Source organism: Ciconia boyciana, chromosome 8 (genome assembly GCF_034638445.1).
Source record: "Ciconia boyciana chromosome 8, ASM3463844v1, whole genome shotgun sequence".
NCBI lineage: Eukaryota > Metazoa > Chordata > Aves > Ciconiiformes > Ciconiidae > Ciconia > Ciconia boyciana.
Genome location: NC_132941.1, coordinates 58,579,581 through 58,590,131, shown reverse-complemented (window position 1 = coordinate 58,590,131; position 10,551 = coordinate 58,579,581).

Below are 10,551 nucleotides of genomic sequence, written 5' to 3'. Positions count from 1 at the left end.
AGGCCCAGAATCATTCTTTTGTTCCTCTCTGAACCTTTTCTGTTTTTCAGATTTTTTCTTAATGGGTGAAAACAAGATCTGGACAGCAATTATCTCAGTCATACCATGAACTCATCTCCCTCGTGCTTGACATTCACGGCTTACCCATTCAAAGCTAATGTTTTTCTCTTAGCCATTATATTGAACAGGGAGCTCATATTCAGGCAGTACCTATCACAAACTCTAAATCTTCATCAGTATCACTGTATTTCAAGGGTACTTTTCTGCTATTCTGCACATGTGATTGGAATTCTTTGTTCCCAGGCATATGACTTTGTCTTTGACTGTATTAAGATGCATATTGTTCAGATGACCTCACCTTATGGAATGATGCAAATCCAGAATATAGAAATGATCTGTCCTGTCATTATTTACCACTAATTTTTATGTCATTTGCAATATTTACCAGCAGAGATTTTGTATTTTCATCCAGGTCATTGCTAAAGAATAACTAGCATTAGGCCAAGAACATCTGGACTTCTGTAAAGCCTTTGACACGGTCTCCCATACCATACTTCTCTCTAAACTGAAGAGATACAGATTTGATGGGTGGACTGTTCAGTGGATAAGGAATTGGTTGGATGGTCACATCCAGAGGGTAGCAGTCAACAGCTCAATGTCCAGATGGAGATCAGTGACGAGTCGTGTCCCTCAGGGGTCCGTACTGGGACCAGTGCTGTTCAATATGTTCATCAATGACATTGACAGCGAGATTGAGTGCACCCTCAGCAAGTTTGCAGATTACACCAAGCTGAGTGGTGCAGCTGACACTCCAGAAGGATGGGATGCAATCCAGAGGGACCTGGACAAGCTGGAGAAGGGGACCTGTGTGAACCTCATGAGGTTCAACAAGGCCAAGTGTAGGGTCCTACACCTGGGTCGGGGCAATCCTCGGTTTCAATACAGGCTGGGGGATGATGTGATGGAGAGCAGCCCTGTGGAAAAGGACTTGGGGGTACTGATGGATGAAAAGCTGGGCATGAGCCGACAATGTGCACTCGCAGCCCAGAAAGCCAACCGTGCCCTGGGCTGCATCAAAAGCAGCGTGGCCAGCAGGTCGAGGGAGGGGATTCTGCCCCTCTGCTCTGCTCTGGTGAGACCTCACCTGCAGCACTGCGTCCAGCTCTGGAGCCCTCAGCACAAGAAGGACATGGAGCTGTTGGAGCGGGTCCAGAGGAAGGCCACAAAAATGATCTGAGGGCTGGAGCACCTCTCCTACGAGGACAGGCTGAGAGAGCTGGGGTTGTTCAGCCTGGAGAAGAGGAGGCTGCGGGGAGACCTTATAGCAGCCTTCCAGTACTTAAAGGGGGCCTATAGGAAAGACGGGGACAGACTTTTTAGCAAGGCCTGTTGTGACAGGACAAGGAGAAATGGTTTTAAACTAAGGGAGGGCAGATTTAGACTGGATTTAAGAAAGAATTTTTTTACAATGAGGGTGGTGGGGCACTGGAACAGGTTGCCCAGAGAGGTGGTAGATGCCCCATCCCTGGAAACATTCAAGGCCAGGTTGGATGGGGCTCTGAGCAACCTGATCTAGTTAAACATGTCCCTGCTCTTGCAGGGGGGTTGGCTAGATGACCTTTAAAGGTCCTTTCCAATCCAAACTCTTCTGTGATTCTATGATTGCTGCAAATGCCTCCATAGGATGCAGATTTTCAATCATAATACTTTTGAAATCTATCTATCTAATAAATACATCTTTCAGTCAAAGTATAAAAGGGTTTGGAATAAGCTCTATATACACTATAAAATGGTAGGAAAAGGTTAAGCTGTTTTAAACAATAAAAATCTAGCTGACCAGGCAATAGATTGGAAGCTATTGTTGCCATCTAATAACATTTTAGACTATCCAGTCAAAAGTTTGAACATCAGCATGGGAATAATACAAAACCACATTGTGCAACTAGAAGAAATCCAGTCCCTTAGAAATAATAGAAGACAGCTTTGTCCTTCAAATGTATTCATCTGAGTAGCTTTGCGATAAATACGACACGTTAATATTCAGTAAAAGAGCTTTTGATATCCTACATACTGGATAGAGAGAGGCATCTGCCTACTTTGTCCCCAAAATACACACAAAACTTGGAGAGTGCTTTGACTCAGGAAGGGATGCACGGAGGAAGCACCATGTATGCATCTCTCATCTCAGCAATGGCCTAATGTATATGGTAGCATCACAATAACCTAATTCTGTCCTTTCTTTTTCTTAGTCAGCACAGTACACAGTAATCTCACATGAGCCTGCATCTTGCAAGTTATGTAGGGTTTTGGCAGAACTGTCACTTCCCTTACAATACAATGCATTTTGAGCTTGGATTCATTATTAAAGAAATAGTATTTGTCTAGGATTAGTCAGTCCAAATGCAACACTTTAGGTTTAATTTTTAGTGATTTATCTGGGCCGTATATCAGTATGTGATATGCAACAAAACTGTATATTTATCTAATCTTGTAGCAGGAGGGATACAATTATTATTGCAATATGGGAATAACTCTAATAAATCATCTTCCCTCTGGCTTGGACATGACTATTTAGGAATAATATTCAGCTGAAAAAAATAATTGTCAAAGTTTTTGTATGGATTTCAAAACTGTTTGCCAAGAAAGCCCTCTATTTCCACTCCTCCAGCCTTCTAGGACCAAGACTCCAGTCTCACATTATTCAAGAAAGTCAAATACTCTAGATTCTTCTTGCCTTCTATTTTTGGCACTTTAAAAGGACAAATAAATATTTTTTCACTTTTTGGCTTTGCAGCAGTTTAGTTAAATAGCTGTGGTTTGTCTTGCTTGCTACTATGATCCATATGCCACAATCCAGACAAATAAATATGCTATCATGTTATTGTTAAAAGAGAGGTCAAAACTTGCTCTTTGTCTTCGTCATCTGCATTAATGTAGGCTCTGTCATGATGCATATTAAACAGTGGTTGAGGGTCTAAGTCTTTGTACCTTACCACCACAGTTTTGTTCAGAATCTCCTGAAGTTTTAATAGGTTAGCTATATGCAATGTTTCTTCCCTCTACTATTTTTGCTTGGTGTTACAGGATTCAGTAATCTATATGGTAAAAAGGGAAATATAGCATTTGCAACAGCTCTTTCCTTCCCATATGCTGTACATCTGAAGGAAATTAATATAATGAATAAAAACATTTGAGATGTGACTTCAGACTCTCCTCATTTTAAATATTACAGACTTTCTTATTGCCAATAACACAATGCAGGTATTTAAGTATTCCTCAACTTCACAAGCTTTTACTATGTTAAATATTTTTACTTAAGGCATATATATGTTTTAACAACTCTAGCATGTGCAAACCATTTTATAGCCCTGAGCTGCACGGAATTGATAGAGGTTTAAAGGTAATAAGGCTCATCTGTTTTATGAAGGGGATGAGCTACCTTGACATGCTCATATCTTCTGGGTACTAGAGTTTCCAGGTGCAAATAGAATTAGACAGATGGGGTTGAACTGGTAAGAAAATTGACTGAGCTTAGTCACATGAATTGCATTTTCTAAAAGTGGAAACATGAAATCACCCTTTCATTATCCTTGCATCTGACAAAATACATTATCATATGTTTTTGCTTGAACAGTGTAAAGATCGTTCTAAACAGATACAATTGCAAATCAGGAAAGATCACACTTACGTGGAGCCCTGACAATGTGATCTCATCAAGCTAGAACTTGAAATTGCAAGTGTCACTTCAGATAAGATCAGAGAATGCTTCCTGTCCCAATGATGTGACATTATCAGGTTTGAGACTGTAGCAAAGGCACATGCACGATTTTGTGAACTAACAAGGCAGATTGAGAACACACTGGTTGGCAGGATATTTTAGATCCTGAGATTGCCTTGAGCTGGGCATAATTACAGCTCATTTTTTGCACATGGGAGAGCCATCTCCAAGACAAAAAGAGCAGGGTACTCACTGAAGAAAGAAAAATGTTGATCTTTCAATTAGCATACGTTCAAGCATCTGAACTGTGTTTCACAGTGTACGGACAGCTTTTGAGTGGAAAAAAGCCATCTTCTATAGAAAACTCTTAAACAGCTGTGCTTCCATTTGTACAGGAATCATTTAACATATAGAATTCTACTTTTAGCTGTGGTGTATTTAAGCTTGCTTAAAAAAAACTGTAGAAAATTGAGTTTGCTGCTTTTACATTGCATAAAGTTCATCCTTAAGATAGGTCATTAGTAATTTATTAGCAGGATTTTTCTGTTGATCTGGACTCCTGAACTACAAAATAAACACAGTGGTTCACAGTCATAAAGAAAGAAGGGCAAGGTGGCAGGAAGCCATCTGCACTCTCTGCATATTTTTGGCATTGTTTAGAGCTCAGTACACAGCACTTTGCCAGGAACCGATTCAGAACTAGAAGTTAGGTATCAGTCCAAAACAGAATTCATGCATTAAAAGCAGTAATTGTGAAGATGCTGGACGTCACATGGGAATTTGTAATCTGAGAATGTTTCCTAACACTAAAAACCTCAGAGCCACTAAATGCCTCTCTTTCTGACCTGGAAATTCCTTAGCACCTACAATTTGCCTTTAACTGAACAGGTGCCAAACTACTGCTTAAACAGGAAGATCTACTTTTTGGACTTAGGTGTCCTTCATGGCTTTAACTCTGTCAGATGGCTGAAGAGCTCTAGAAGCCAAGGCTTGGGAGCAACCCCCTGTCTGTTGAAACCATGGGAGTAGAAGATGCACATTGGTACTATTTGCATGGTGGAAGACACGAAGTCCAGCATGGTAAAGCAGCTGGAGGAGGCAGAACTGTGAAGTGCTTTTGCCTCAGTGCTATAAATAAATGTACTCAGAAATAAAACATTATTTTATCAAGCATATACATGGTCTACCCGGAAACCATGTAATTTCATGTAGCATGGGCTGCAGCATTTGAAATAATAATTCCATATGCAGAATACAAAAGGTCACTTTGCCCAATGTATGCATGTAGTGTGATACCAAAATAATTAAAAAATTAACATTTAAATGGAGAGCATCCTATCCCCCACAAAACCAGCATTTTTTTCCAGTGACTTCCCAGCATATTAAGACCACAACAACTGACAACTTTCTATACGATGTTTGACAAAACATGAAACAATAACTTTAGTGCGTAACTATGAGCCAGTGGTGAATGCTTTTTAATATCATGGCTCTTGTTCCAGCTCCTCATTTTTGCACAAATGTTCACATCGGCTGGAGGAAAAAATACTGCACGTTCTTCATCTTAACAAATTTTCTTGCATTGATTAACGCAGCATTTTATGAGAACTGAAAGAACAAAGTTAAATGAACAAGAAGTGAAAACTTATGATGGATGTGTCCCTCATAGCATTTAGATCTTTTCCACTTGATTAAAAATTCCTAGTTCCTCTTCACTGAATTGTTTAGTTTTTTAGCAGTCTCTGTCCTGATTAAAACAAATTAGCATCAAAGATCCCCAGCTGAATGAGGAATCATTAATTGAGAAACATGCAATGCTCCTTAATTACCTTAGAACAGTCAGAGAACAAATAATCTTAGGTTTCAAAGGGGTTTGCATGCACTGTGCACCGTGGGCTTATTCTCTGTGTCTGCTGGAATAAAAGTAGACTCGCCTGTACCGTTGAGGGATATCAGTACAAGCCTCAGTAAACACATTGTAGATTGTTTATCTAAAGTGAAAAAAAAAAAATAGCCAGGTAATGGCTGACTGGGAGAGATAGATGTTTCAGTTTATTATGTTGATCATAGCTTTCAATTTGCTTTGCGTATGCCAACATTGACTGAAAAAGAATGAAAGCTGTTCGTTATTGATACAAATTTAAATACTTCTGGAGCTGGAGCGTTTTACTCAGAAGCACCTAACAAAATGTCAGACACGTAGGTACAGAGAGTAACTGCAGCTTGAAATAGCAGACAGAAAGGCAACAAACTTTCATAAAACCTGGCTCAAAAGGAATCCAAGGAACATTTGCTATTCCTTGGTCGCTTGTTCTTTAGTACACAGTTCTTCTGACTGTTGGGTTTTTTTGAGCTATGACTCAGATTCCACAGATCAGCACAGTTAGTGCCAGCCTTCATAGGAGAAGGAGTAACTGACTTTTTTAAGGGCACAATATACTTACTAATACGAATATCTTAACATTTGTTTTGCTTCACCAGCTCATAGAAGAAATCCTGTAGAAAAATGTCACTCAATAGCACTGAGTGTATTCCTGGAGTGGGGCTGTTATTTACATTGCTTTGGCACTAAGGCTAATCCAGCGAGTGTTGCTAACTTAGAAACTAGAGAGCAAAATTAAACGCTGTGCAGAACTACCTGAGCTAGCTGGCTTGTACCAGTGCCAGTATCCTGTGCTCTCTCGCTGAGCTAATTAGCTCTGCAGAGCAGTAAGCTATTAGCAGGGGTGCAGTACAGTGCTGATGCAGCTATGCTCTTCTGGTACCCAGACCAGCTCACCAAGAGTTAGCTGGACAGAACTGCACTGTAATAAGTTACGCTATATAGGCACATCCTTACAATCTTTGGTATACAAAACCCTGATGCAATGTAATACAGTGTATGCAGTTGACATAACAAGATGATCCCAATATAAAGTATAAACACCATAGTAATAAATTGAAAAAAGAGTCCCTACACCACAGGAAAGCTCTGGGCTTGCTCCCAGTTCCTATAAACCTGTGCCATTCCTCTGTCATCAATGAATTTTTGCTGACATACCTCAGAAGGGTGATTCTGAGATCCTTTAAAGAACCTGATCTAAATGTTACTTTCTGGCCTTAGTACTCTGGCACCTGAAGGATGAGAGTGGCACGTTCAGCCTCCTATGCTAAATCCACTTTGCTTGATCCTTTTTCAGTCCATAGCCATGAAATTCTGTCTAACTGGAAGCCTGAAGATTTCAAAGATTTCATCAGGGCTCGTTCTTCTCCTAGATAACAAAGGATGGTATCCACTCATAAAGCAAAACTCCCTTTTAGCTACAGTCTATGTAAAATTAGAAAGGAAAGTCAGAAAATCCTCAAGTCCCTGGAGGACACTGCTCTCTTTATGCAGAAAGATATAATATATATTTGCAAGCAAAAACACAGACCTTGAGCCAAACTAACACTTCTATAGATGAGAAGCATATATAAATATGTGTGTGTGTGTGAGCACAAATGTAACATTTTGGGTAACTATGAGTTAGTTTAGCACTTTATTTTGTCTCTCCTCCTGTGAAACAGAACTTCACCTGTATATCACACCCCTAACAATCAAGTGAGAAATCAGAAAGCAAAATGTCATGTTGTTTACTTGTTTAAGTTTTACTTAGTTAGAGTTTAGCAATGCTGGTTTTGTTGTTGTTGAAATCATAACCTGTATGGGTACAGCTACTGATGCCCTTCCTGTTGGCCTTCATTTTTAGACTCTATAAACCAAACAAGTTGATCTTCCCAGACAGCAAAACTACTGCTCGCACATTGCACTGTCACAGGAACGTAAATAAAGAAACCTTTGCAATTCTATGTTGTTTGCCATCAAAGCAAGGTTTTGCAAATCAGGCAAAAGCCAACCAAGCTTCAAAGGACTCCTTTTGGGTTGGTAATTTTTATAACAAAGGCAGTTTGTTGTAACAGAAGTTTGAGCAAAGATAGGCTAAATCACAAGTTCTGAATGCTTCCAATTTTCAGCTACCATTGAGCCATACAATTTTAAAGGCCCCCTTTGAAAAATGGACTCGTTTATAAAATAAACTAAATAATAACATAAAGTCTACCATTAGTAATATCAGTGGCTCAGTGGTGAAGAGACCATAAAGCTGTATGTTTTCCTTTTGATGGGACTGGGAAAGGCATGGTGGGAGGAAAACCATACAAAATGGCAGCCAGGTTAAGTAAGACGAGAACATCTGTACAGCAATATGATTAATTCACTTAAAATATTTAAATTTGTTAAACATACCCTCTTCGCCCTCCCAGTATTGCACAAAACAATCCCCAGATCTACAGTACTACAGAAAATAGGCAATGGTTTAGCATACCTGCTCTGGCTACAGTTGCCTGGATCTTGACATAACACCTTGGATACATGTGTGACTCCAAAAGCTCTGCTGACTGTAAAAACTGGGCAGGCTAAAGGAGTGGGGTCATATTAAAGTAATATTGCTTGGATTTGAAGGCCTTTTCTTCACAAAGAAGCATAAAATCTTAGAAAACACTTGAATAAGTCTTGGGAAAGCAGATAAAACTGCAGGGGTCTAAGGAAAAGGTCGATACTGAGGACATGGAATGTTTTGAATGCATGCAGAAACCAAAATGCAGAGTGGGGGAATGGGAACAACTGACTGGATATCAAAACTTTAAAGGCCTATACAGGAGACAACCTTGTCCCTGTATAGGGACAACAGAGTCAAATTAAACATATATGCTACAAATAAAACTTACAAATTCTGAGGGATTAAGGAATCACTGAATAGCAGCTAAGGACAGGTTTGAAGCTTTGGAGTATTTCTGTGTGAAGCAAGCAGATGATGCTGATACTGAGTGTAAGATGATCGGAGATACAGTAGGAGAACTGCTGAAGAAACCAGCATACTTCCAAGAGGAAAGATAAAAGAATTTGGAAAGGAATCAGGATCAGCATGTGGCAAGGACTGCATACCTTCAGAACCCGGATCGGTTTCACGATGAGATTGAATCAAAAGAAAATGCCAAGAGAGAAAGACAATGTGAAACACAATATTTGAATGGCATGGTGGAGAGGATGGAGCAAAGGAGGAATGTTAATGCTGGAGAAGAAGGCAGAATCTAAGCCTGGAGGAAAGGGTATCGTTTTCTCGCAAATGTGCTGAACAATGAAAAACTTTTATTTTCAAAGAAGGAAGTTACAGAGGAATGGACTTGAGTTGTTTGTAGAGCTCAGTTCTGAAGAGATCCAAGAAACAATTACGACCCTTTAGAAAGAGCTTGGCACCATGTGTTGACAGGGTTACCATTAAATTATTAAAAGCTGGAGGAGGTAAATGAAGTCAAAGGCTGTACAGAGTAATTCTGTTAATTTCAGTTATCTGAAAAAGTTTCAGAGCAATGGAAGGTGGTTTTTGGTAATGCAATGTAAAAGCTAGTATGGTGCCTGTCTTTTTCTTAAAATCTATAAAGCTTTCTCAGAAGGCTTTTCTTTTTTTTTTTCTTTTTTTTTTTTTTTAATAAAGCAGGAACAGTTCAATAACACTGGTGGGGATTCTGGAAAAGAGTTCTACCAAATATTAAATATTTTCATGAGATATTTGATAAGATATAACACTGTAATCAGAATGAATATGCAGACTTATAGATTTTAAGAAATCTTATGATGCTATATCATGGCCTTTGAGCTATATTGGAGGAATTTATAACTCCATAAAACATTTTTAAAAAGGCATAGTCACTATTTGCAGTGAAGAAGATGGAGCATGAAGAGGGTGTAAAATCTCTGGCCCATTTAATATAAATGAGGGATTAAGGCATGGAAATGCATTATTCCCAATATTCTTCAACATGGTTAAAACGGTACAATCACTGACATTTTCAGACTACAATGAACATCAAAATAGTGGAGCACCTTTGGGATCCTATGGTCTGAGCAACTGTGAATGAAGCAGAAGGTACTGTACGAAGAATGGCTACTTGAAGAAGAAAAACAAAGAACAAATAACATAAAATCAGACATCTGAGAAGCTTGATTAATCAAAGATATCAGTAAATTGAGTAGATTAGTAAAATGATTTACCAACAATGGGAAAATGACCTCAACAGGAGAAATTGAGAGCAAATTCTGTGACTGCTACTGTGTGAAAAGCCACAGAGTACAAATTATTTAATATCTGCCAGCAAATGTTTATTTTCTTCTTCTTTTTTTTTCAAATTATGCCTCAACTTGTGGTATAGAAAACTGCAACATCTAGCACTATTAAACAAATCTGATACTAAATAACTTAATAACTAAAATATACTTAGCAGTCATACAGTGACTGTTATTTTTAGATCACTAAAGAGCTCTGAGTACTCTCTAAACATTAATTAATTAATCTTCAATATTCCCATGTCATTAGTAAGGTTAATTTTATCATTCCTAAGTATTCAGTTAGGAAACTTAAAGTAGAAAAATGATTTGCCATATTCCAACCATCTGTTTAGAAGCAGAAACAAAATTACCTACATTAATACATTTAGAAAAATTTTTATACCTGACCATTTGGCTCTTTGTGCTTTGTGAAGGGGGGAAGAGGAGACTTGCAGGAATATTAACAGATTTCATGTCTGAGAGAAAGCTTTAGGACACAGACATTTTGGGTAGAGTTCTGTCATAAGAACATCCATAGTGTTTATCCTAACATTATGTTCCAAAACTATGTTTATTTTTTCTCAGGTATATTTTATAACTGAATATCATAAAAGAGCTTTAGGACTTCACATGAAAAAAAAAATTGTTCTTTATGTTACCCACTAAAAATCATGTGTAACAATGATTTTTCATAAATACTGACCTGGAA